Source organism: Acomys minous (genome assembly GCF_964271855.1).
Source record: "Acomys minous genome assembly, chromosome: 2".
Classification (NCBI taxonomy): Eukaryota; Metazoa; Chordata; class Mammalia; order Rodentia; family Muridae; genus Acomys; species Acomys minous.
In genome coordinates, this window is record NC_140484.1 from 146445818 (window position 1) to 146467994 (window position 22177).

At 46.0% G+C, this 22177-nt stretch overlaps 1 long non-coding RNA gene across 2 annotated transcripts in view; it reads left to right on the forward strand.

Moving 5' to 3' along the window:
* LOC311588310 overlaps positions 1–22177 on the forward strand; it is a 414683-nt gene that overhangs the window by 55877 nt on the left and 336629 nt on the right. The window lies entirely within an intron of this gene.

The following is a 22177-nucleotide window of genomic DNA, read 5'->3' on the forward strand; positions in this document are numbered from 1 at the left end:
CTTGAGGTTCTAGGTGGTGGTGTGGCGGTGTCATAACGTTCCTGACTCTATTCAGAGGTGAGCTAAGGGAATGGCCGCTGTCTTAGAAAATGCTCATGGGTGTTTAGGGGAAAGGAATATCATTACCTAAAGCATCTTAGTTTCATTGCTGTTTTTGTCCTGCTCCAACTAACAGTAGCTTACAGGAAAAGGATTTACAGTGTATGGGTCCAGCAGGATAGCGCTCACCATTGCAGAGGGGTCAAGGCATCAGAAAGGTATCCTGATGGCAGAGGCAGGAGGCTGGCTGATCACATTTTATCTGCATCCAGGAAGTAGAGAGACAGGAAGTGGGGTTTGGCTCTAAAACCTCCACTCCTCCCCCTACTGTTGTACTTGCTCCTCCAGCCAGATTCTGTCTCTTAAAGGTTCAGACCTTCTGAAGAGCCCTGTCAGCTGGAAGCCAGGTGTTCACACATATAAGCCTCTGGAGGCATCTCACACTCAAACACAACACCCAGGTGTGTCATTCAGAAGCAGACACATTCACCTGTATACAGACTAAATACAGAAAAGTAAGGGTGATAAAATATCGACTATTTTGGGGAACCTGGATGCATTGCCTTCACATGAATCTCACAACTTTATTGTTAGGATGATACTGTTTTTAAATCTGAAAAATAAATTGTAAAATAAACTCAAGGCTCGGGCAGCTACGAGTTATAAACCTTACCCCCACTACTTTACTCCACATTTAATATGGTAGCTTCTCTAAACTGAGGTGTGACTTTCTCTTCCCTCTTTTTACCTTCAACCCAATAGGGTCCTTAAAAATATTCTACCTCTGTCTATCATTACCAGAAATTACCTTTTTTTCCCTAATAAAACTTTCCTGTGCATCCCTTAAAACCCTCCCTTGTGCAAATGTATTCTTGCTGTTTCCAGCCCTTTCCAGAAATGTAGAACAAACCACTTGTTCACTAACCTGCAAGAAAGCATACTGTTGTGTGTGTTCATACATATGGTGCATGCAGGTGTACATATATGCTCATGTATGTAGAGACCATTGGTTGATGTTGGGTATTTTCATCAATCAGCTTCCTCCTTATTTATTGAGACAGAGTCTATCACTGATTTGGCTAGACCAGCTGGCAGGCACCAGGGATCCTTCTATCTCATCACTGGCATAAGGATATACACTGCTGTGACTGGCTTTAAAAAAAAAAGATTTTATTTATTTTATGTATATGAGTACACTATGTTTATGCACACCAGAAAAGGGCACCAGATCACATTACAGATGGTTGTGAGCCACCATGTGGTTGCTGGGAATTGAACTCAGGACCTCCAGAAGAACAGACAGTGCTCTTAACTTCTGAGCCATCTCTCTAGCCCCTGTGACTGGCTAGAGAGTTAAAATAGGAGTTCTAGTGATCAAGTTAAGGTCCGCAAGCTTGCATGGCAAGCATTTTACCAAACGAGCCACATCCCCAGACCGACATGCCATCATTCTGAATTTGAAGTAAATCTTCTATCCAAATTTCCTGAGCAAGATGTGGTTGGTCCTCAGGAGACTTGGCTCATCAATTATTTCCCTCTCCCAGGCTGCCTTCTGTCTGGCACAGAGGTGAGGTGCAGTAGGACATTGCGGTAAGGATAAATGGGTCTAAGTAGAGCACAGGAACCTGGGGAGAAACAGCACGAGGGCAAAGGGATCTGATGGAAAAAAATGATGTCAGCAGAGCCTAACATCAGCAGGGTTGCAATGAAGCCGCTTCATGAGATGGGTAGTACCAGGAAGGCCAGGCTGTGACAATATGCAGGGGTGGAGGACACTGCGTTTGTACCTTGTAGCTGTCAATGTGTGCGTGGCTGAGTGCAGGGCCCAGGCAGAGAGGTGTCTGGCTCAGATCATCAGTAGAATTGTAACTTCGGGTGACCTAAAAACAAAAAACAAAAAACAAAAACTGATACCAGGATGTTGACCAGCCACTCCTTGCCATTAAATGGCTAAGACTGCCTTTGAGTGGGATCCCTGCTACATTTTTCTGCCTTGCTGAAGTTGGAAAATCCGAGTCATGCAGGACTGAGCAGAAGCACACGGGTGATTAGTGCAAATCCCATGGAAAGCAACTCCTCGCTCATTACTCTGGTTCCCTCAGTTCTGCGGCTCAGGAGGAGTGTGACCCAGCGTGCTAACCTTCCAAGTGGAACACGGAACTTCAAGACTGTTAACCACTTGACTTTATCTCTCTGGGTGCCTGAAGAGGAGAGATTCTTTATTATACAAGACAGTATCTTCGGTAATTGTAGTTTTTGATAAAATTCTAGTGGGGTTTTCCTCCCTCACGTGTGGTGTGGAGACTCAGGCACAGAGAGATGAAGGCAGAGTTGAGTTATATGGGGACTGGAGGAATTGCTGAGGAGGAGTTGGAAGAAAACACAAAGAATGGAACAGTGAGGTGTGGGGTAGTTAGGAAGCAGACAGCTCTGACACATACCTCTACCACCACCCAGTGAGAGACTTCATGCAAGCTCTGTGTGCCTCAGTGTTCCCCTCTGAGATATAGGATGATCTTATACCAGGCTCAAAGGGTCCTCACAGGGAGTGAATTGATAAGTGCCCACTATAAATAATAAAACAATTGAAAAACAATTGCCTTTGTTACTGTTCTATTCCTGTGAGGAAACACCACGATCAAGACAGGTTATAAGAGAAAAGAGGGTGAATCCATGACCATTGTGGTGCAGAGTATGGTAGCAGGCAGGCAGGCAGGCATGGTGCTAGAGACCATGGTGCTAGAGAGCTTACATTGTGTTGTGCAAGTAGTCAGGAGAGAGAGAGAGAGAGAGAGAGAGAGAGAGAGAGAGAGAGAGAGAGAGAGAGAGAGAGAGAGAGAGAGAGAAGAGACTGGGCCTGGTGTAGGCTCTTAAAACCTCAAACCCCACCTCCATTAACCCATCTTCCTACCACAAAACCTCACTTCCTAATCCTTCCCAAACTAATTCACTAATTGGGGACCAAGTATGGAAGCATAGGCGCCTATAAGGGCCATTGTCTTGGTCATCACTTTATAGTAATTAAAGTCACACACACACACACACACACACACACACACACACACACACACACACACACACACACACACACACACACACCAAACAGGTGACATCTCAAAAGCGGTGAGGAAGGAGGTAAGAAAGAAGATACCTCTTGGAATACTTACGAAGGAATTTCCATTGGAAGTTTAATTGATGAGTGAACAACCACCCTGAATGAGGGGTGTCTTTCTCCTGGGTGAGAACCCCAGACTGAATAAAAAAGGACACAGTCTAAGTACCGGCATTCCCCTTTCTCTGTTCCTTGGCTGGCACCACAGATCACGCCTGTTGCTGCATCTTTCCCCCCAGTGGTAGGTAGCATTCCTCTGAGTGCAATAAACTCCCTTCGTTTGTTTCAGGTATTTGGTTGCAGTAACGGGAGAAGTAACTAATACAAGTATTATCCATCCAAAGGAGGCTAATAAACACCCACTCATGTTGCCAGTTAGCCTGGCTTCTGACACAGGCCACAGATCCGTAGACACTTTTTGTAGTGACTGCTGCACACCGCTCACGTGATGTGGATAATGAGTTTGCTGCTAATTCACACCTGTGTTTCCCACCTGTCCCAAGACTTATCCTGAGACGTCTTCTAATTTCCAGCTGTCCTGCTTTGAAATGGTCTCTACTTTGAAGTTATAGTCTGCTCACCTTCCTAGTACATTGTGTATATTTTTTAGTGAGTTTCTGGTAATTTTATTGGTTGATCATTTTTGAGACTTTATGCATCCACTTTAATTTGTTCCATGATTTCCTTAGATGACAAGTCTAAGAGATCACTGTGATGGTTATGGTTAACAAAGATGTATTGTGCCTTTGAGGATTGCTAAGATCATAGATTCTCCTCCCTTGTGCTGCTGGCGTGAAACTCTTACATGTGCTAAGCAACAGCCCTACCTCTGAGCCACACGCCCAGCCCTGAGAGAAGGTTTTACAAGTCTCTCTGCAGATGGTGATAAACACGTGAAGTAAAGCTTGCTTGTCAGTGTGGCTCGGCCATTTCACAACATTGCTTTGCTCACGACGAGTATGCATTATTTTTCACTTTACAATGTAAAAGTGTCGGCTAAAAACTCCTTCAGAAATCAATGTCTGTTGTCTCTGACTCTCAAATACCAACGTGTGGTTCCTTTCTGAGCCTGGTGACTTCTCCCTAGCTTTCTGGTTTTCCTCAAGTGTCACAGTACTGGTCTTTGATGTCATCTCCATGGATACAAACTTGAACTCTGGGATTTCTTTCATTTGGTCTGGATGCTTGTAGTCAATTATAACCATGTCTTTTTATTGCTGTTATCCACTCTGAGTCTAGGCTTCTCTTTTTTTCATTATCTATCTATCTATCTATCTATCTATCTATCATCTATCTATCTATGTATCTATCTATCATCTATCTATTCATCTGAAGTGCCTATCTTTCCCGTATCTGCTTCCTGATTACAGAATCTATTTGACCAGACACATCCTCCTGCTGCAATGACCTTACTACAATGAAGGACTGCACCTTCAAATTGTGAGCCAAAAGAAACCTTTTTTTAAAATTTTGCTATTGTCAGATGTTTTATTGCAGTGGCAGATTAATAACTAATTCAGAAGACCTTATAGTGCAGCAGCATGGTTAGTCTAATACAGAGCCATTTGCCTTTTACATTTGGCAAATTACTCTAGGATACATGCCTTAGTGGTCATATCCTTGACATTTTCTGCCCTTCTTTGCTGCTTCTTGATCATGCATCTGTTACTAGATGTGGTGAAAGGTTCTAAGAAAATTCCTTGCCTGGACCCGTGCTTGCTTGATCTTCCTCTTCCTCTCCTCCTCTCCCCTAATCTCTTCTCCCCTAACCTCATCCCATCCCATCTCCCATTATCTCCCCTCATCTCATTTCCCCTCCCCTCCCCCTCTCCCTTCCCCTTCACTCCCCTCCCCTCCCCTCTCCCTTCCCCTTCACTCCCCTCCCCTCCCCTCTCCCTTCCCCTTCACTCCCCTCCCCTCTCCCTTCCCCTTCACTCCCCTCCCCTCTCCCTTCCCCTTCACTCCCCTCCCCTCCCCTCTCCCTTCCCCTTCACTCCCCTCCCCTCCCCTCTCCCTTCCCCTTCACTCCCCTCCCCTCCCCTCTCCCTTCCCCTTCACTCCCCTCCCCTCCCCTCTCCCTTCCCCTTCACTCCCCTCCCCTCTCCCTTCCCCTTCACTCCCCTCCCCTCCCCTCTCCCTTCCCCTTCACTCCCCTCCCCTCCCCTCTCCCTTCCCCTTCACTCCCCTCCCCTCCCCTCTTCCTTCCCCTTCACTCTTCTCCCCTCCCCTCTTCCTTCCCCTTCACTCCCCTCCCCTCCCCTCTTCCTTCCCTTCACTCCCCTCCCCTCCCCTCTCCCTTCCCCTTCACTCCCCTCCCCCTCCCCTCTCCCTTCCCCTTCACTCCCCTCCCCTCTCCCTTCCCCTTCACTCCCCTCCCCTCCCCTCTCCCTTCCCCTTCACTCCCCTCCCCTCCCCTCTCCCTTCCCCTTCACTCCCCTCCCCTCCCCTCTCCCTTCCCCTTCACTCCCCTCCCCTCCCCTCTCCCTTCCCTTCACTCCCCTCCCCTCCCCTCTCCCTTCCCCTTCACTCCCCTCCCCTCCCCTCTTCCTTCCCCTTCACTCTTCTCCCCTCCCCTCTTCCTTCCCCTTCACTCCCCTCCCCTCCCCTCTCCCTTCCCTTCACTCCCCTCCCCTCCCCTCTCCCTTCCCCTTCACTCCCCTCCCCTCCCCTCTCCCTTCCCCTTCACTCCCCTCCCCTCCCCTCTCCCTTCCCCTTCACTCCTCTCCCCTCCCCTCTTCCTTCCCCTTCACTCCCCTCCCCTCCCCTCTTCCTTCACCTTCACTCCCCTCCCCTCCCCTCTTCCTTCCCCTTCACTCCCCTCCCCTCCCCTCTCCCTTCCCCTTCACTCCCCTCCCCTCCCCTCTCCCTTCCCCTTCACTCCCCTCCCCTCCCCTCTTCCTTCCCCTTCACTCCCCTCCCCTCCCCTCTCCCTTCCCCTTCACTCCCCTCCCCTCCCCTCTTCCTTCCCCTTCACTCCCCCCTCCCCTCTCCCTTCCCCTTCACTCCCCTCCCCTCCCCTCTTCCTTCCCCTTCATTCCCCCCTCCCCTCCCCTCTCCTTTCTCCTTTTGCTGCTTTCTTTCCCACCTCCCCATTTCCCTCCTCACCCTCCTCTTCTTTCCCCTCCCCCACACCCCACCACAGCACAGGCCTCACATTTAACAGAAACCAGCCTCAAACTTGTCATCTTTCTGCTTCCACTTTTAAAGCTGTAGGACTAAAGGTCTGTGCCACCATGCTCTGGTTTGTGTGATATATATTCATATTCAGTTCTTTTTGTAAAGTTAATACTTGTCTGTGATAGAGAATTTAAAGCTACCTTGCATTTATGAATGGTGACGTTTGGAATTGGCCCTGAGTCAGCAGAGTTACCTCATTACCCATTATACAAAGGAGGCAGAGAATATTTAAGGGAACCCCTACTTTCTCACACCTGGTTTATTTCTGTGTCTTGTGATGTTAAAACCAATGCTGCATGCCGCGGGAAAGGAATCCTTTGTGATTGTCTCACAGAATGGACCCAGAAAGAACACTGCCAAGGGAAAGATGTTTTTAAAGCCCCTTGGTACAACCATGAAGTTATCTTGCAAGGCACAGTCTGATTTACTGCTCCCTCCAGGAGAAAATGAAAGGGTTTCTTGGTTTAGATATATCCCTCACTGAGATCACTCTTCACTCACAGTAAATGCTTAATAATTAAGCCACCATTGCTGACACTCTTATGGTGACTTCTCCTTTGAAGTCCTCTGCACAGGGTCAGCATTGGAAGCCTGCAAACTTCTCTTCCCAGCCTGTGGACTGTGCACCAGGAAATGCCGTCTTTCCTCTGAACTAAGAAAATAATCCTCCTTCCCAGGGAGAACCACAGGGTGTGATTCCATGCAGAGACAGGGGAAGAAAAAGGAAGGCTTTCCTTGGATGGATTGGAACAAAATTATGGTTGTTTTATGGTTTCCTGTGCTTTCTTTGTTTGTTGTTTTGAGAAAGGATCCTGATAGATAGCCCAGGGCTTAAAGTTTCTATCTTCCTGCCCTGCCTGATGATGCTGGGCTTGCAGGCCTGCAGCACACCTGCTGCCTCCATTGCTTAGTTCTGCCTGCTTATCTGATCTATCCCCCCTCTCTCCTATGTATCATGTATCATGTGTGTGTGTTGTTGTTGTTGCATGTCCCCTTCTGTGTGCACAAAACCATTCACATATATGTAGAATCAAGAGGTATCTTCCTCTGTTGCTTTCCACTGTATGTATGTATGTATGTATGTATGCATGCATGCATGTAAGTATGTACGTATGTATGTATGTATGTATGTATGCATGTATGTAAGTATGTACGTATGTATGTATGTATGTACGTATGTATGTATGCATGTATGTACGTATGTATGTATGTATGTATGCATGTATGTAAGTACGTATGTATGTATGTATGTATGTATGTATGTAAGTATGTACGTATGTATGTATGTATGCATGTATGTAAGTATGTACGTATGTATGTATGTACGTATGTATGTATGTATGTACATATGTATGTATTCACTTCACATCCTGATCATAGTCCCCTTCCTCCTCTACTCCCAGCCCTACCCCCCACCCTCCTTCTTCCCCCTATCTTCTCTCCTCTACTCCTTCAAAAAGAGGAGCCTCCTCCTTACAAATCACCCAGGCACATCAAGTTGTATCAGGACTGAACAATTCTCTTCTACTGAGGCCAAGCAGGGCAGCCCTGCCAGAGGGAAGTGATCAAAAAGCAGGCAACATAGTCCATGTCAGAGAAAGCCCCTGGTCTCCTCCTGGGAGACCCACATGAAGATTAAGCTGCCCATCAGGTACATATGTGTAGGGGCCTAGGTCCAGTCCATGCATGGTCCTTGGTTAATGCTTTAGCCTTCACAAGCTCCCCTCCCCGAACCCTGGTTAGTTGGCTCTTTTGGTCTTCTCTAGAACTCCCATCCTTTCCAGGTCCTTCTATCCTTCACTGCACTTTTCCACAGACTCCCAGTGTTCTGCCTAATGTTTGACTGTGAGTCTCAGTATCTGAGATTCCATCTTACACCTATCAGAATGGCTAAGATAAAAAACTCAAGGGACATCACATGCTGGCGAGGATGTGGAGAAAGGGGAACACCCCTCCATTGCTCGTGGGAGTGCAAACTTGTATAACCACTTTGGAAATCAATCTGGAGCCTTCTCAGAAAATTGAGACTAGTACTACATAAACACTCTACTATTCCACTCCTGGGCATATTCCTGAAAGATGCTCCACCACACAACAAGGACATTTGCTCAGCTGTGCTCATAGCAGCCTTATTCATAATAGCCAGAATCTGGAAACAACCTACATGTCCCTCAACCAAAGAATGGATAAAGACACTGTGGTACACTTACACAATGGGATAATATTCAGCTATCAAAAAATATCAAGGAAATCTTGAAATTTACAGGCAAATGGATGGCACTAGAAATGATCATACCGAGTGAGGTAACCCAGACCCAGAATGACATGCATGGCATAGACTCACGTGTAATTGAATACTAGCCCAACACAGATGTTCTCTGAGAGACTCCACCCAGTCGGGGACCAGGACAAATGTTGGGACTTGCAGCAGGACTATGGGAGAACAACTGAAAATTGTATGCAGAAGTTGGAGGATGCAGGGTCTGGGAGGGAGCAGGAGCCCCACAGGGCGACCATTGGGGCCTATGGATCTGGACAATGCGGGGGGGGGGTCATGCACAGATGCACAGGTGCACCAACCAGGGCAGAGAACCAAGACCCCGCCCAGATGTAACCAAAAGACTGCTGATTCTCCGTGGGGGCTGCTGATTCTCCATGGGGGCTGCTGATTCTCCGTGGGGGCGAGGGACTGCTGCTGAATCTCTGAAATGCACTCTGGCCCCAACAACTTAGTCCCTGCCCCTAGACAAGACAGCCTAGCAGGCACACAGAGGAGGAGGATGCAGGCTATCCTGATGAGACCCAATAGACTGTGGGCAGACAGTTGGGGTGGGAGGGCCCTCCTGTCAGAGGTCTGGGGGAGGGGAATGGGCAAAGGATGGAGGGAGGGTGGGAATGGGAGGATAAGAGGGAGGAGATGGCAGTTGGGATATAGTGTAAATAGATTATAATAAATAAAATATACATTTAAAAGAAGAAGGTCAAAATGAAACAGACCTAGATGAAAGAGAGACTTCTAACTCAAGTCAGTCTATCCTTACGTGAATGAATTCAAACTGCAGAACAAGCAGGTAACTTATATTGCTAATCCCACTACGTGGGAATATATCTGAGGCTGGCTGAGACTTGAATGTCTATGCATAGACAATGTTTCTTGTTAGCTACAGAATCCCCGTGACTTATTTTTAGATGCCATTCTTTGAATGTTATGAATGAAGATTTACAGATGTCTTTCTTCTGCTCATACAAAGAGCAGAGAACCAGCCTTAACTGTTTTGTGCATCCTGCACACCTCATACTTTCATAATGGTAGGACTGTATAATGCTTTTGAGTAATTATATGTTTTCAGGTAAAACAAAAAAACAAAAAAACAAAACAAAACAAAACAAAAAAACCAGACACTGATGCTGGATCAGACCTGACAGGATCATTCCTCTCAGCATGCTGGACACTGACATCCTGCATCCTTCAAGTTCCAGCCCCAAGTGCTTCAGTTGCTGTTCCTCATCAGAACAGGACAGCTTCGAAGAAAGCTTCTGATTCCAATTGGCCCAGTATTTCAGATTTTCACACACAGGACTTCTATTAAGCCTGGACTTTCTCAACATTTAGGAATGGGATCAGAAATACTATTCCTAGCTTGCTTAACCATTTTCCCCAATTGTATTTGGGCCCCTAAAAAGGTGTTATTCATCTGAAGTCAGCCAGAAGGAACCTTAAAAAGAGAACCATGCCCCGTTTCCCTTAAGGGGGCCTTGGCAGTGGTTTTGGTTGTTTTCTTGGAATATGAATGTTTATTTTCATTGGGAATTGGTTATAAGTTATTATTGATCTTATTCAGAGAAAAAGAGGTTGGATTCTCTTTTCTTTTATCTTTCTTAGGTATGGAGATAGAAGTCAAAAAGAAAGAAGGAGTGATAGAGAAATATATAGCTATGACAGGACAAAAAGTAGATTATTGAATCTACTTCTCAACTTAAGGCCTTAACTACTACTCACAAACAAGGTTATTTTTAATTTATTGGTATAGAATTTTGCATATTAATGCAAACTAAGCTCAATTTTGATACATTGGTATAAAATTCAAATTCAAGATTATTCTTCACACACGTTAAATATATTGCTACTCTAATCAGAGGTAGTGTATCCATACAACTCAATTATAATACACGGTTTACTTCCAATACTTTGAAGGTGCTGTTGCAAGCTGTTTAGGATAGTTAAGTAATGCACATTGTTAGTTGATCAAATCATGGCCATGTCAATTACTAGTCTATTTTTAATCACAAGAATATACATGTAGGTTTAACAGATAGATAGGATTCTATAGATAAGGTAAAATAGTTAAGTAAGGTCTCCAAAAACATCAGAGACCTACAGTATATGCTATTTAAAGATAAAAAAAAAAAGATTTTAAGGATCCTTTGATAATAAGATAGATTAACGTCTGGGAACACCCAGCCTACCTCAAAGAAAATAAAGACCATCAAAAAACCTCCTTATGGAGATGGCGTCAAATGTGGCAAACCAGCCACTGGGGAAAATGTCCTCATTTCTGCTACAGACAGAATTCTGCCTAAAAGTGGCAACCTTGGACATAGGCAGAGTTGACGGCCCAACTCTGCCAAGACAGGGTTAGCAAGTCCTCAATAGTTCCTGCCTCACAAATATGTCTGACAGATATAATGGGCCAAAATGATGAAAATGATGCTCCAATGTTATAGAGAGTTTTGAGTGACTGTCTAGGCAGCGAACTGTCTCTGTCATTTTCTCACTTTGGAAGCTGCCAACATGCACTTCCTGTTTACTCAGATAATTAATTTTATTCCTTTCAAGTCTTTGATGGGATTAAAGACCAGATAGTTTAGTACTACAATTAAGCTTGGTTGTTTAGGGATTAAGATGTTTTTAGGTCTAGATAGAACTTTTTAGGTTAACAGAAATAAGATAAGATAGATACTGACTTACATTTAGAGTTGTAGACTCACTAAGATAGGAAAGATATTTTCTCTAAGGTTGCCAAATAAAAATAGGCAAAACACTATGAATATAACATTTATATAATTCCTAACTGTTTCATGGTCCTTCTTGCTGTATGTAGTTTATTGTATATATGTATAATAATACACATGTAAAAGTAAAAAAAAAAACCAGACAGGTTGATCAATAGAATCAAATAGAAGACCCAGAAATAAGTTCACGCACCTATGGACACTTGATTTTTGACAAAGAAGCCAAAACCATACAATGGAAAAAAGAAAGCATTTTCAACAAACGGTGCTGATCTAACTGGATGTCTGCATATAGAAGAGTAAAAATAGATCCATATTTATCACCCTGCACAAAACTCAAGTCCATGTGGATCAAAGACCTCAACATGAAGTCAGATACACTAAATCCATTAGAAGAGAAAGTGGGGATCAGCCTTGAACTCACTGGTACAGGAGACAACTTCCTGAACAGAACACCAACAGCTCAGCCTCTAAGGTCAACGATTAATAAATGGGACCTTATGAAATGGAAAAGCTTCTGTAAGGCAAAGGACATCGTAAATAGAACAAAATGACAGCCTACAGACTGGGCAAAGATCTTTACCAAGCCTATATCTAACAAAGGGCTAATATATAAAATTTGTCCACCTTAGTTTTTTGATACAGGTTCTCACACTGAATCCAAGGAGTTCACTATTTTGGGAATACTGCCTGGATATCAAGGTCCAGGACTGAGGCTTACTGGTGTCACATCCTGTCAGGTGTTTTACATGCGTGCTGGGGATTGAGTTTAAGTTCCTGGGTTTTTACAACAAATATTTTCTCTGGAGCCATCTCCTCAGCCAGTGTTTTGTATTATTTAAAGCGTAATGGGAATTTTAATTTTTTTTGGTGACAGAGTATGTCACAGAGTTGAAGTTGGGATTTTGTTTGTTGTTTTCTGAAACAAGGTCACGTGTAGCCCAGGCTGCCCTTGAACTCACTACCTAGTTGAAGATGCCCTCCTGTCCCCACCTCCCAAGTACTGGGATCACAGGTGTGTGCCTCCGCACCTGCCTCTTGATGCTTTGTTTCTGAATGAAGGAATGGGTTAACGATTGACTCCTGGCCTCTTTGACCAATTTCAACTATAACCTTGATACAAAATGTGACTTTCCTACTAGAAATAAGTGGGCATGTGGGAAACAGGTATTCTGCTAAGTGGGCGTGTCCAGGTACTGCTATGTGTCTCTTTATGATGGGTCTATGCTCTGCAAACATTCTGTCACCATGTCAACGTACTTCTATCACCGTAGGTAGGACAGCCCACTGCACACGTAGACTACGTGGTCTAGCCTCTTTACTTCTAGTGCCAAGAAGCAGGACTCAGCATGAAGTTCAAGAGAACACCAGAGGAAACAATGTATATTGTTAGAGGCATTGAATTTGAGACACATGCAAGTTGCTTCTGGTTTAGTTCAGCACTTTCCACTTGAGCAAGAGTGCAGTGAATGATAAAAATAAAACACAGTAGCCTCATGGACGGCAAGAGATGTTGTATCATTATCTTGTACTGGACATTACATGTAGTTACGTGTTCTTTACCCCATTTTTGTTCATTTTATGTGTGTGTGGGTATTTTGTCTGCATATATATATGTATATATATATGCATTTATATGTATACACACACATATGCACACATCTCTATCTCTATCTCTCTATCTCTATGCATCTGTGTAGTACATGTATGCAGTTTCCTCAGAGGCCAGAAGAGGGTATCATTTCCCCGGGGACTGGAGTTACAGATGGTTAGGAAGGGTTCTCTGCAAGGGCAGTCACTGGTTTTAACTACTGAGCTATCTTTCCAGACCCATTGCATCCACTTTTCCGTGTGTGTGTGTGTGTGTGTGTGTGTGTGTGTGTGTGTGTGTGTGTGTGTATGTATGCAGAGGCCAGAGGTCAGACTTAGGTGTAATTCCTTAGGATCTATCTACCTTATTTTTTGAGACAGAATCTTCCACTGGAACATAGGGTTCATAGTTCAGTTAGCCTGGCTGGCCAGGAAGCCTCTGAGATCCACCTGCCTCTGCCACCCCAGCACTGGGATTATAAGTGTATGCCGCCATTCCTGGTTTTTTTTACATGGGTTTTAGGGATCAAACTCAGATTCTCCTGCTTGCGAGGCAAGCACTTTACTGACTGAGCCATTTTCCTAGCCCCTGCGCTCCACTTTCCTATGATTGTCAGTGCAGTGTATTTGTTTACATGGCACCACTACAATCATGGGCTTGGAGATTACATTAGTGACATTATGGTGGCTACCATGTCACCAGATGACAGGAGTCCCTCAGCTCCTGGATGGTCTTATAGGTCCACCAACACATGTGCAACCTGTTGCGGAGACATTGTGTGGTACGTGGCCAGATCTGGATTGCTTCTAACCTAGCAATACCACCCTTATGTTGTAGCTCATGCCCTCTGAAGTTGGCTATCTTCATCATCACGGCCTGAGATTGTTTAAACGGTTGGTGATGGGGGCTGGCTCAGTCAGCAAATGCTTGCCGTGGGAGCATGTGTCGCTCCACATGATCCCAAGAACCCATGTAAAAAATAGGAGTCAGGAGTCAGCACACATTCCTTGTGCTGGGAATATGCAGACAGGTGGGTACAGGGGTTTGCTGGCCAGCCAGCCTAGCTTAATTGATAGGTTCCAGGCAAGGGAGAAACCCTATTACCAAAATCAATGTTGATAACATCTGGAGAAATGACACTTGAGGTTGACCTCTGCCTTCCACATGCATGCACACAAATGCACATATTCTCACACATCTACTCATGTGCACACAAGAACACGCGTGTGTGTATACACAGGAACACACGCACACGCACACGCACACGCACGCGCACTAATGTATCCCTTGCATTACTGTCCTAAAAACTCTAGGGATTGTTCTCTCTATGTCAAGGACCCCAAAACTGATGTAACCATATTCTCAGACCATTGTGGTGCAGTGCACGGGGACCACTGAATTTCCTGTCCTTTTCCAGAACGCCATTTGCTGTTTTCTTCGCTGGCTGCTCAGTGAAGACACGCTGTTTCACACTGATGATCCACCCTGGCTTCCACCCTCCTGATAACACTGTGCCCAGTTAAGGTTGAGCCTTTTGTCTTGTTTGCTAAGGCTGCGGCCGACAGCTTTCTTCAGCCTCCCCACAACTCAGCTTTATTACAAAGTTCTGCTCTCTTTTGGAGAAATAGATTTGATGCTGGGGACTTTAATCACTGGGTCCTGCCTGGCCAAATGGCTCATCTAGTGTTTTTATGGGGCTCTGGTGACTTCCAAACACTGTAAAATAGTAAGCTAAGCAGGAAGTCTCATTGAGCCTGTCCTTTTCACCCACCAAGCACATTCCATGCGTTGGCATTTTATGTCAGTGAGTAGAGAGAGCGAACCCACTTTTCAGGTCAGAAAACTGAGGGGAAAAAAGACTAGGAAATGCTCCAGAGTCACAATTCATATGACACGGAGTGTTGGTTCTGCAAGACTGTAGAGTCCTAGCTTAGAAGCAGTGAAAAGCTTGCAATTGGGGCATTTAGATCCCGGGCCTTGGGAGACTGGAGAGTGTCAGAATGAGGGTGCTGGGTTCTATGAGCCACGCAGGGTAGTTCAGGAGCTTGGGCTCATCACACGCCAAGTTCAGAAGAAAGAAACAGTGCAGGAAAGCAAGAGGTAGGATGCTAGCAATGGTGCAAAGCATCACATTCAAAGGCAGCTGGGAGAGATGCAGAGAAGCATCGGCTATAAAGAAAGGACCGTGGCCAGGAGAAACCGAGTGGGGGGGCCAGGGGGGACCCTGATATTGCTCATACATGGTGGGAATATACAGAGGGGCTCCGAAGACTCCGTGGTGCGGCGAGTGCAGCACAGGGCACTCAGGCGGCGGTCTGCAGTCTGACCAGGTCTCAATTTGTTGCCACATTCACCATTTACTTCAATCACTCAAGAAATGTCATGGAGTTCCTTTGCAGTACTTCAGTCACCAGGATGCAGGGGAAAAAGATAGAAAAGGCTCTGTTATTTCCTAGGACACATAACACTATATTAATAATCATTATAATCATCGCAACCAACAACCACCGAGTGCTTAAGCGTAAGCCAGTGTTTTAATTACTTTACGCATATTAATACGTTCAATCTTAACAACTACCCTGTGAAGGCAAGTGCTGTTACTATTTCTATTTTACAATCAAGCTTTTGGAGGGAGGAGAAGTCATACCCCTGCCCCTCCTCCGCCTTGTGGTGTTGTGGCTGCCATAGCCTCTGCGGGGATCAGGCTGGTTGGTGACTCTTGGCTTCTGATCCCTGGGCTCTGTCACCTCTCATGAGGCCACTCGGCTTCTTCCAGCAGCCTTTGATAGCTTCCAGGTTCATCGACCGGTGTTTTGTGCTTTTAATTGTCCTCACAGGCATTTCTTAAACAGTCTGCTTTGAAGATGTGGAACTTTTAATTGGTCTCGCTGGTGAAAAGGGAGCGCCTGCATTGTGCCCAGCAGTCATCTGTATGCAGATCGCCCAAACAACCATACTGCCGTTTGCGAGCGGATGTGTAGAATCCAGAGCCCAGGAGAGACCCTCTGCCACCTGCCTGCCTGGTCCTCTCCCCCTAGAATTTTATTTGACATTTGTTGGATAAGACATATTTTTATATCTGTGTTCCAAGCTGCCCAACACTGTGTGGGGTACCAAAAATATAAGTGGAGGGATTTGGCGTCAAAGAGTCTGCAGGCTCGCTGTGGAGGCAGTCAGTGTGGGTACAGAGATAGCCTACTCAGGTTCCAGTGAGGGCTATCCGAGCAGCCGAGGTTACCCAGTGCTTCCCAGGTTCGGGGGACGGAAAGCAGCATGGCTTCCTTAAAGGAAGGAGCTGAGCTGTGCTTGAGAGGATCTGGCTAGGTGGAGGCGAAGAGGACAGTCATTCCAGGCAAGGTCAGCCGGGGCAAAGGGGACGTGCGCAGAATCCTGGGGCTGCCTGTGCCACTCCGCTTTCCTTTCTTATGACAAGATGTCCAAGTCAACTGCAATAGGGGAAGAGTTCATCTGCTTCATGGTTTCAGAGGTGTCAGCCTGCAGGGCTCTTGGGTTCTGTTGTCTCTGGGCCACAGGAAGGTAGAGAGTCACCTTAGGTGCACACGTCAGTAGGTCAAAGCTGCTGGTGTCGTGGAAAAGCTGGGAGGGAAGAGGGAAGAGAGGATGAAAGAGGAAGAGAGGGGAGGAAGAGGGAGAGGAAGAGAGGGGAGGAAGAAACAGTGAAGGGGAGAAGGGGTGGTGAGAGAGAAAGAGGAAGAAGTAAGAGGAGGGAGTAGAGGGAGAGAGAAGAGAGAGAGAACAGAGGTAGAGAGAGGGAGGGAAAGAGAGAGAGACGAGGGAGGATAGAAGAGACGGGATGGGGATGGGAAAGAGAAAGAGAAGAGGAGAGGATGAGAGGAAAGGGAGAAGGAAAGGAGAGAGGGAGGAAGGGAGAAGAGAAACAGAAAAAGAAGGGAGGGGAGGAGTGGAGAGAGGGAGGAGGGAGGAGGGAGGAGGGAGGAGGGAGGAGGGGGATGGGGAGGAATAGGGAGAGACAGTTGGTAGATGTTCAAAATGCTTGTTAATGCTGAGATCTCGTGTGTGTATAAAAGACTTGTTCTCTTTTGTTAATGTCTAGAATACAAAATAATGGGATTCTCTTTGGCACTTTTATCCACGTTTATTATTGTACTTTGCTCTTGTTTGACTCTGCCCTCTCCCTAACCTCCTCCTCTCTCTGGAATGGTCCACCTGCTGTTTACATGTCAGATAGACCTTCTGCATATGAGAGAAAGTGTGGCTCCCAACCTTGCTGTTTGCTGTCATCATTGGGAACATCTTAGAGACACCAGTAAACAGGCCCCACATCTAACAAGGTAGACTTACTTGGGCCGGAGCCCAGACAGCAGCATTTACGTGTAGATTTCTTTAAGACTCTGAGTTGTGCTTAAGTTTGGGAAGTGCTACTTCGGAATAGCTCAGAAATTGTTTTAAAGCCTGACTTTGAGCTTACCAGCTATACTTTGGCACGTCTGCTCAGCCTGTCAGAGGCCGATGCCCGAGCCTGTAAAAAGCCTAATCACATGCCCTTCCACAAATTATGTAAAACAGAATGAAGTAGCCAGCACTCTGCGAGCACCATTACCTTTCTTGAGAAAGGACGGACTTCTGTTTTATTTATAAGCAGAAGCTTCACTAATGAGAGCCAGGGCTGTGCAGTGATGGGCGCGAGGGCTGCTTGGGGTTCTTCTCACGAAACCTGCCCTTGCATGGTGCACAGCCTTCCCGTGCTTTTAACCAGGGTTGACATCACGGCACACAAGCCACAGGTTTGGTGTTTATGAGGAAAAAGGGGGAGGCCCACAACCCCAGATCTGCTAAGGGTTCCAAATCCCAAACATCCCACACACCTGAGGTTGATTGAGAGTCATGGAGAATGGCCAGTCTCACGATTAACAGACTGTTCCCTACACCCTCCTGGTTTTTTTTTTTTTTTTTTTTTTTGTGCCCCAGGCCCCTGTGTCCGGGAAGCAGCCCTGGGGCATGAGTGTACCGGCCAAAGCAGACTTTTCACCTGAGTCCCTGCTGCTGGTTGCACCTAATGGTGGGAGGATGCCACCTCCCAACTGAGCCAGAATCTCTATAAATGTTTCCTCCATGTTTCATGACTAATGCAATGCACTCAGGCTGTAGCGTCTGTCAATAGTACTTGGAAGATCTGAAGACACAAATTGATTGATTTCACTCCAGTTCCTCTTCATTGTTAGGTCTGGGCTTGCACCTCACAAGGTGTATTGCAACACACGGACCAGTGCTATGTGTTGGTTTATGTTAAAGGCCTGGGCTCTAGGGGCTGCCACTGAGAGGTGGTGGAGCCAGGAAGAAATCAGATCCCAGTGGGGAGAAGTTAGGCTACCAGAGAGTAAGGCAGTTCTTCAGAGACTCCTTGAGTTCCTGTGGGAGATAGTTATTGTAAAAGGAGCAAGCTGGGCCCCTCCCATCCTCTTGGCCTTGAGAAGTGTCATCAATTGCATGGATATATGCATGTATCCACTATTTCTGTCTGCTGGGAGGGGACGAAGCTGAGGCTTCATTTTGCTGAGCCTTTGTCTTTGGATTTTCAGCCTCCAACTCCTTTTTCTTCACAGGTACCTTGCCTCATGTATTTTGGTGTAACACGGCTTCTTCTTCTTCTTCTTCTTCTTCTTCTTCTTCTTCTTCTTCTTCTTCTTCTTCTTCTTCTTCCTCTTCTTCTTCTTCTTCCTCCTCCTCCTCCTCCTCCTCCTCCTTCTCCTCCTCCTCCTCTTCCTTCCCCTCTGCTGTTGCTGCTGTTGCTGTTACTGCTGCTGGCCTGGGACTCACACTTGCAGAACTATGGCAACATGACATCACTAGTCTCATGTATTAGGTTTAAAAGGAAGAGCTGTACAAACACCACTAACAACCAGAAGTTTATGTCCTTAAAATGTTGTGTAGAGCCGGGCATGGTCAGCTGGATTGCTGTGAGTTCGAGGCCAGCCTGGTCTACAAAGTGAGTCCAGGACAGCCAAGGCTACACAGAAAGACCCTGTCTCGAAAAACAAAAACAAAAAAATGTTGTATAGCTGGGTGCATAGAGGAAATCTCAGCACTGGGGAGGCAGATGCAGGAGGTTTGCCAGGAACTCGAGGTCACTCTGGACTGTACAGTGAATTCCAGGTCAGCGAGGTCAAACCACCTAAAGGGAGGGAGAAAAAAAAAAAGCACAAATGAATTAATGATTAACATAATGGCATGTAAGATTTCTTTGGTAAACATTTATGGTACCCTATTAGAAAAGTTTGGTCCAAATGTCACTGTTAATAGCAAAGGTAATAAGTGATATTTAGTGCCATTAATAGAAATTTACATGTGTTTTCAATGTCTGCCAGGTTTCGATTTTTGCCTTGACAAAACACCCAAGGAAAACACTGTAAAAGAGGGAAGGCTTATTTTGTCTCAGGATTTCAGAGATTTCAGTTCATGGTCCCTTAGGTCTGCTTCTGCCACCAAGACTGTAGTGAGGGGAGCATCATGGGAAGGTAGTGTGTAGTGGAGCTGCTTGCTTCATGGCAGCCAGGAAACCAGGTGAGGAGTCACAAAGAGCCTAGGGACAAGGCGCACCCCTCCAGGGACTCATTACCTTAAGGAACCCCCAGGTTCTTCCTCCTAAGATTTCACTACTCCCTAATAACCCATCAGTTATGAACCCATCAGTGGATTGATCCATCAGAGCTGTCAGAATCCAATCACTTCTCAAAAGTCCTACCCTTGAGCATTGCTGCCCTGGGGACAAAGTCTTCACTACATGAGCCTTAGAGGGACGTTTTAGATCCAAACTATGACATGGTCTTATCTAAGCCTCCTAGCAATGCCATGAAGTTGACATCAGCCTTAACATATGAGGGAAGAAACTGAGGCACAGAACAATTAAGGAGTTTTCACGAGAATGCACCTTGGGCTGACACCTTGCTCTGTATTCTGGCCAGGCCGAGACTCTTGGCATAGAACAGGCCTGTAGAGCCCTTTCCTTACTGTTCATCTAGAAGCTTCTCATATGCTCAGTTTCTTTTCTCTGCCAAGATGTATAAACTCGACTCCGTCTTCCTTGCTACCTTGCTGTCCTTTCTGTGTCACTGGTGGGCAGGACCGACACAGAGAAATTTCAAGGTCTCCTCAGTGAGGCAGGCCATGCTGCCCATCGTGCTTTGAGACTGGTAGACATAGTGGCCCCATTCACTTGATGGCAGCAACATCTCCCAGAAAAGCCACACTACTTGGCACCAGAAGCATCTAATTACTTAGATACACCACCCTTCCCCACTTTATTAGTTTTACAAGCTCGTTCTTCTCAGAGGATCTACCTTGAAGATGAAACCGGGCCTTTGCTCATGTCCCAGGGCAGGATGTGAGTTTGGTCTTTTATTTCTGAGACTGGGGGCTGAGCAAAAGTGAATACGTCCATTCATTAAATGGCAGTTCTAGGCTGGGGAGATAACTCAGTTAACAAAATGCTTGCTGAATTGCACAAGGACCCAACTTTAACCCCAATACCGATGTAATAGGGCCCCATGAGGACAAAAAGATTCTCTGGGCTTGCCGGCTAGTCAGACTAGCTGACCTGGTGAGCTTTATGTTCTGTGGTAAAACCTCCCTCAAATGCTATGGTGGGGAAAGAATGGTAAAGGAAGATTCCAGGTGTCAACTTTTGGTCTCCATGTGTTTGCCCCGTGGCCCCCACAAATGCCAGCCCCTCTTCAACAAAATGGCAGTTTTAACCAAAATGCTCGTGTCAGCTGAGAGTTCTAATCTTGGATGGTTTGGACAAATGCCTATAAGGAGGTCACATCTGTGAGAAGATAACCTCAGAAACGTTCAAACGAGGCTGCTTGGCTTCGAGTCTGGCCTTGGATGCTACATATTTGTGTGGCCTCTGGGAAGCTGTGATATGCTCTTGCTTGATGAAGTTGGATCTGCAGTGTCCGCCAAAGTCTTCTGAGTTGAAGGCTTGGTCCTCAGTGCAGCAGTGTTTACATGTCGGGCGTCTGGGGTTGGTTGGAAAGGGAGTACTCTGAGCTCATCCACACATGGGTCCATTCATAGGTTTATAATGTGGTGTGCTGTTGAGACATGGCAGAAACATTGTGTGTGTGGATGGGGGGGGCAGGCACACAAGTGTCACAGCACTCATGTGGCCACTGGAGGACAACGTGGCCACGTAGTTAAGCTTTTGCCTTTTTGAGGCAGGTCTTTTTTTTTTTTTTCCTTTCCGTTGCTTCATACTTCAGGCTGGATGGCCCACAAGCTTCCAGATGATTCTTCTGTCTTCACCACATCAGTGTAGAAGTGCTGGAGTTCCAGGTTTGTGCTCTACTGCATAGTGAGAGGATGAGACTCTGGTTGCCAGGCTTGCTTGTAAAGTGATTTTACCCATGAAGCCATCTCCCCGCCCTTAACCAATGCTTCAGTCATTACCTGCAGTCCACAGCACATACATCCATCAGAGACACATTTGCATAGTTTCTGACACAGACAATTCACAGTGCGCTTGTACATCATACAACTTCCCCTACACAGAACTGACACCATACCTCTGGCCTCATACATGTGGCCTCACATAGCACAACCTGAAACATACACAGAACTTGTTATACCTCATGCAACCCATAATCCATATAGGACATACTGTAACCTATAACTCACCTATATAACCCAAGACAAGCACCCACATCTCACATGCATGCAGTCTTCAGTACCTGTAGCTCATCTTGCAGATAACTCACATGCTCCTATACAGCTTAGAGCAATGCATACAAACAATGCAGAGTTCTTCCCTCAGATACTCAAGCAATCTTGAGCACACAGTCCACACTCAGAGAACACACACAGTGCCCCCAGTCCTTCAGAGACAGCACACTCACCCTCACATCACACATACCCACACCACATCACACACATGTGCATACACCTCTCTCTCTCTCTCTCTCTCTCTCTCTCTCTCTCTCTCTCTCTCTCTCACCAAATAGCCTTTCCTTTTCCTGAATCAACAATAACCAACAAAAATAAAATCATTTGCTTGTTTTAATGATATGTGTATTTTGATGAGTATTTTGTCTTCGTGTATGGAAGTGTGCCGTGTGCATGGAATGCCCATGGAGACCGGAGACAGGTGACAAGTCTTCCGGAATTACAGTTGCAGGTGGCTGTGAACCATTATGTGGATGCTGGGAACCTAGCCTGGCTCCTCTGCAAGGGCAGCACGCTGGTGCTCTTAACCACTGAATCATCTC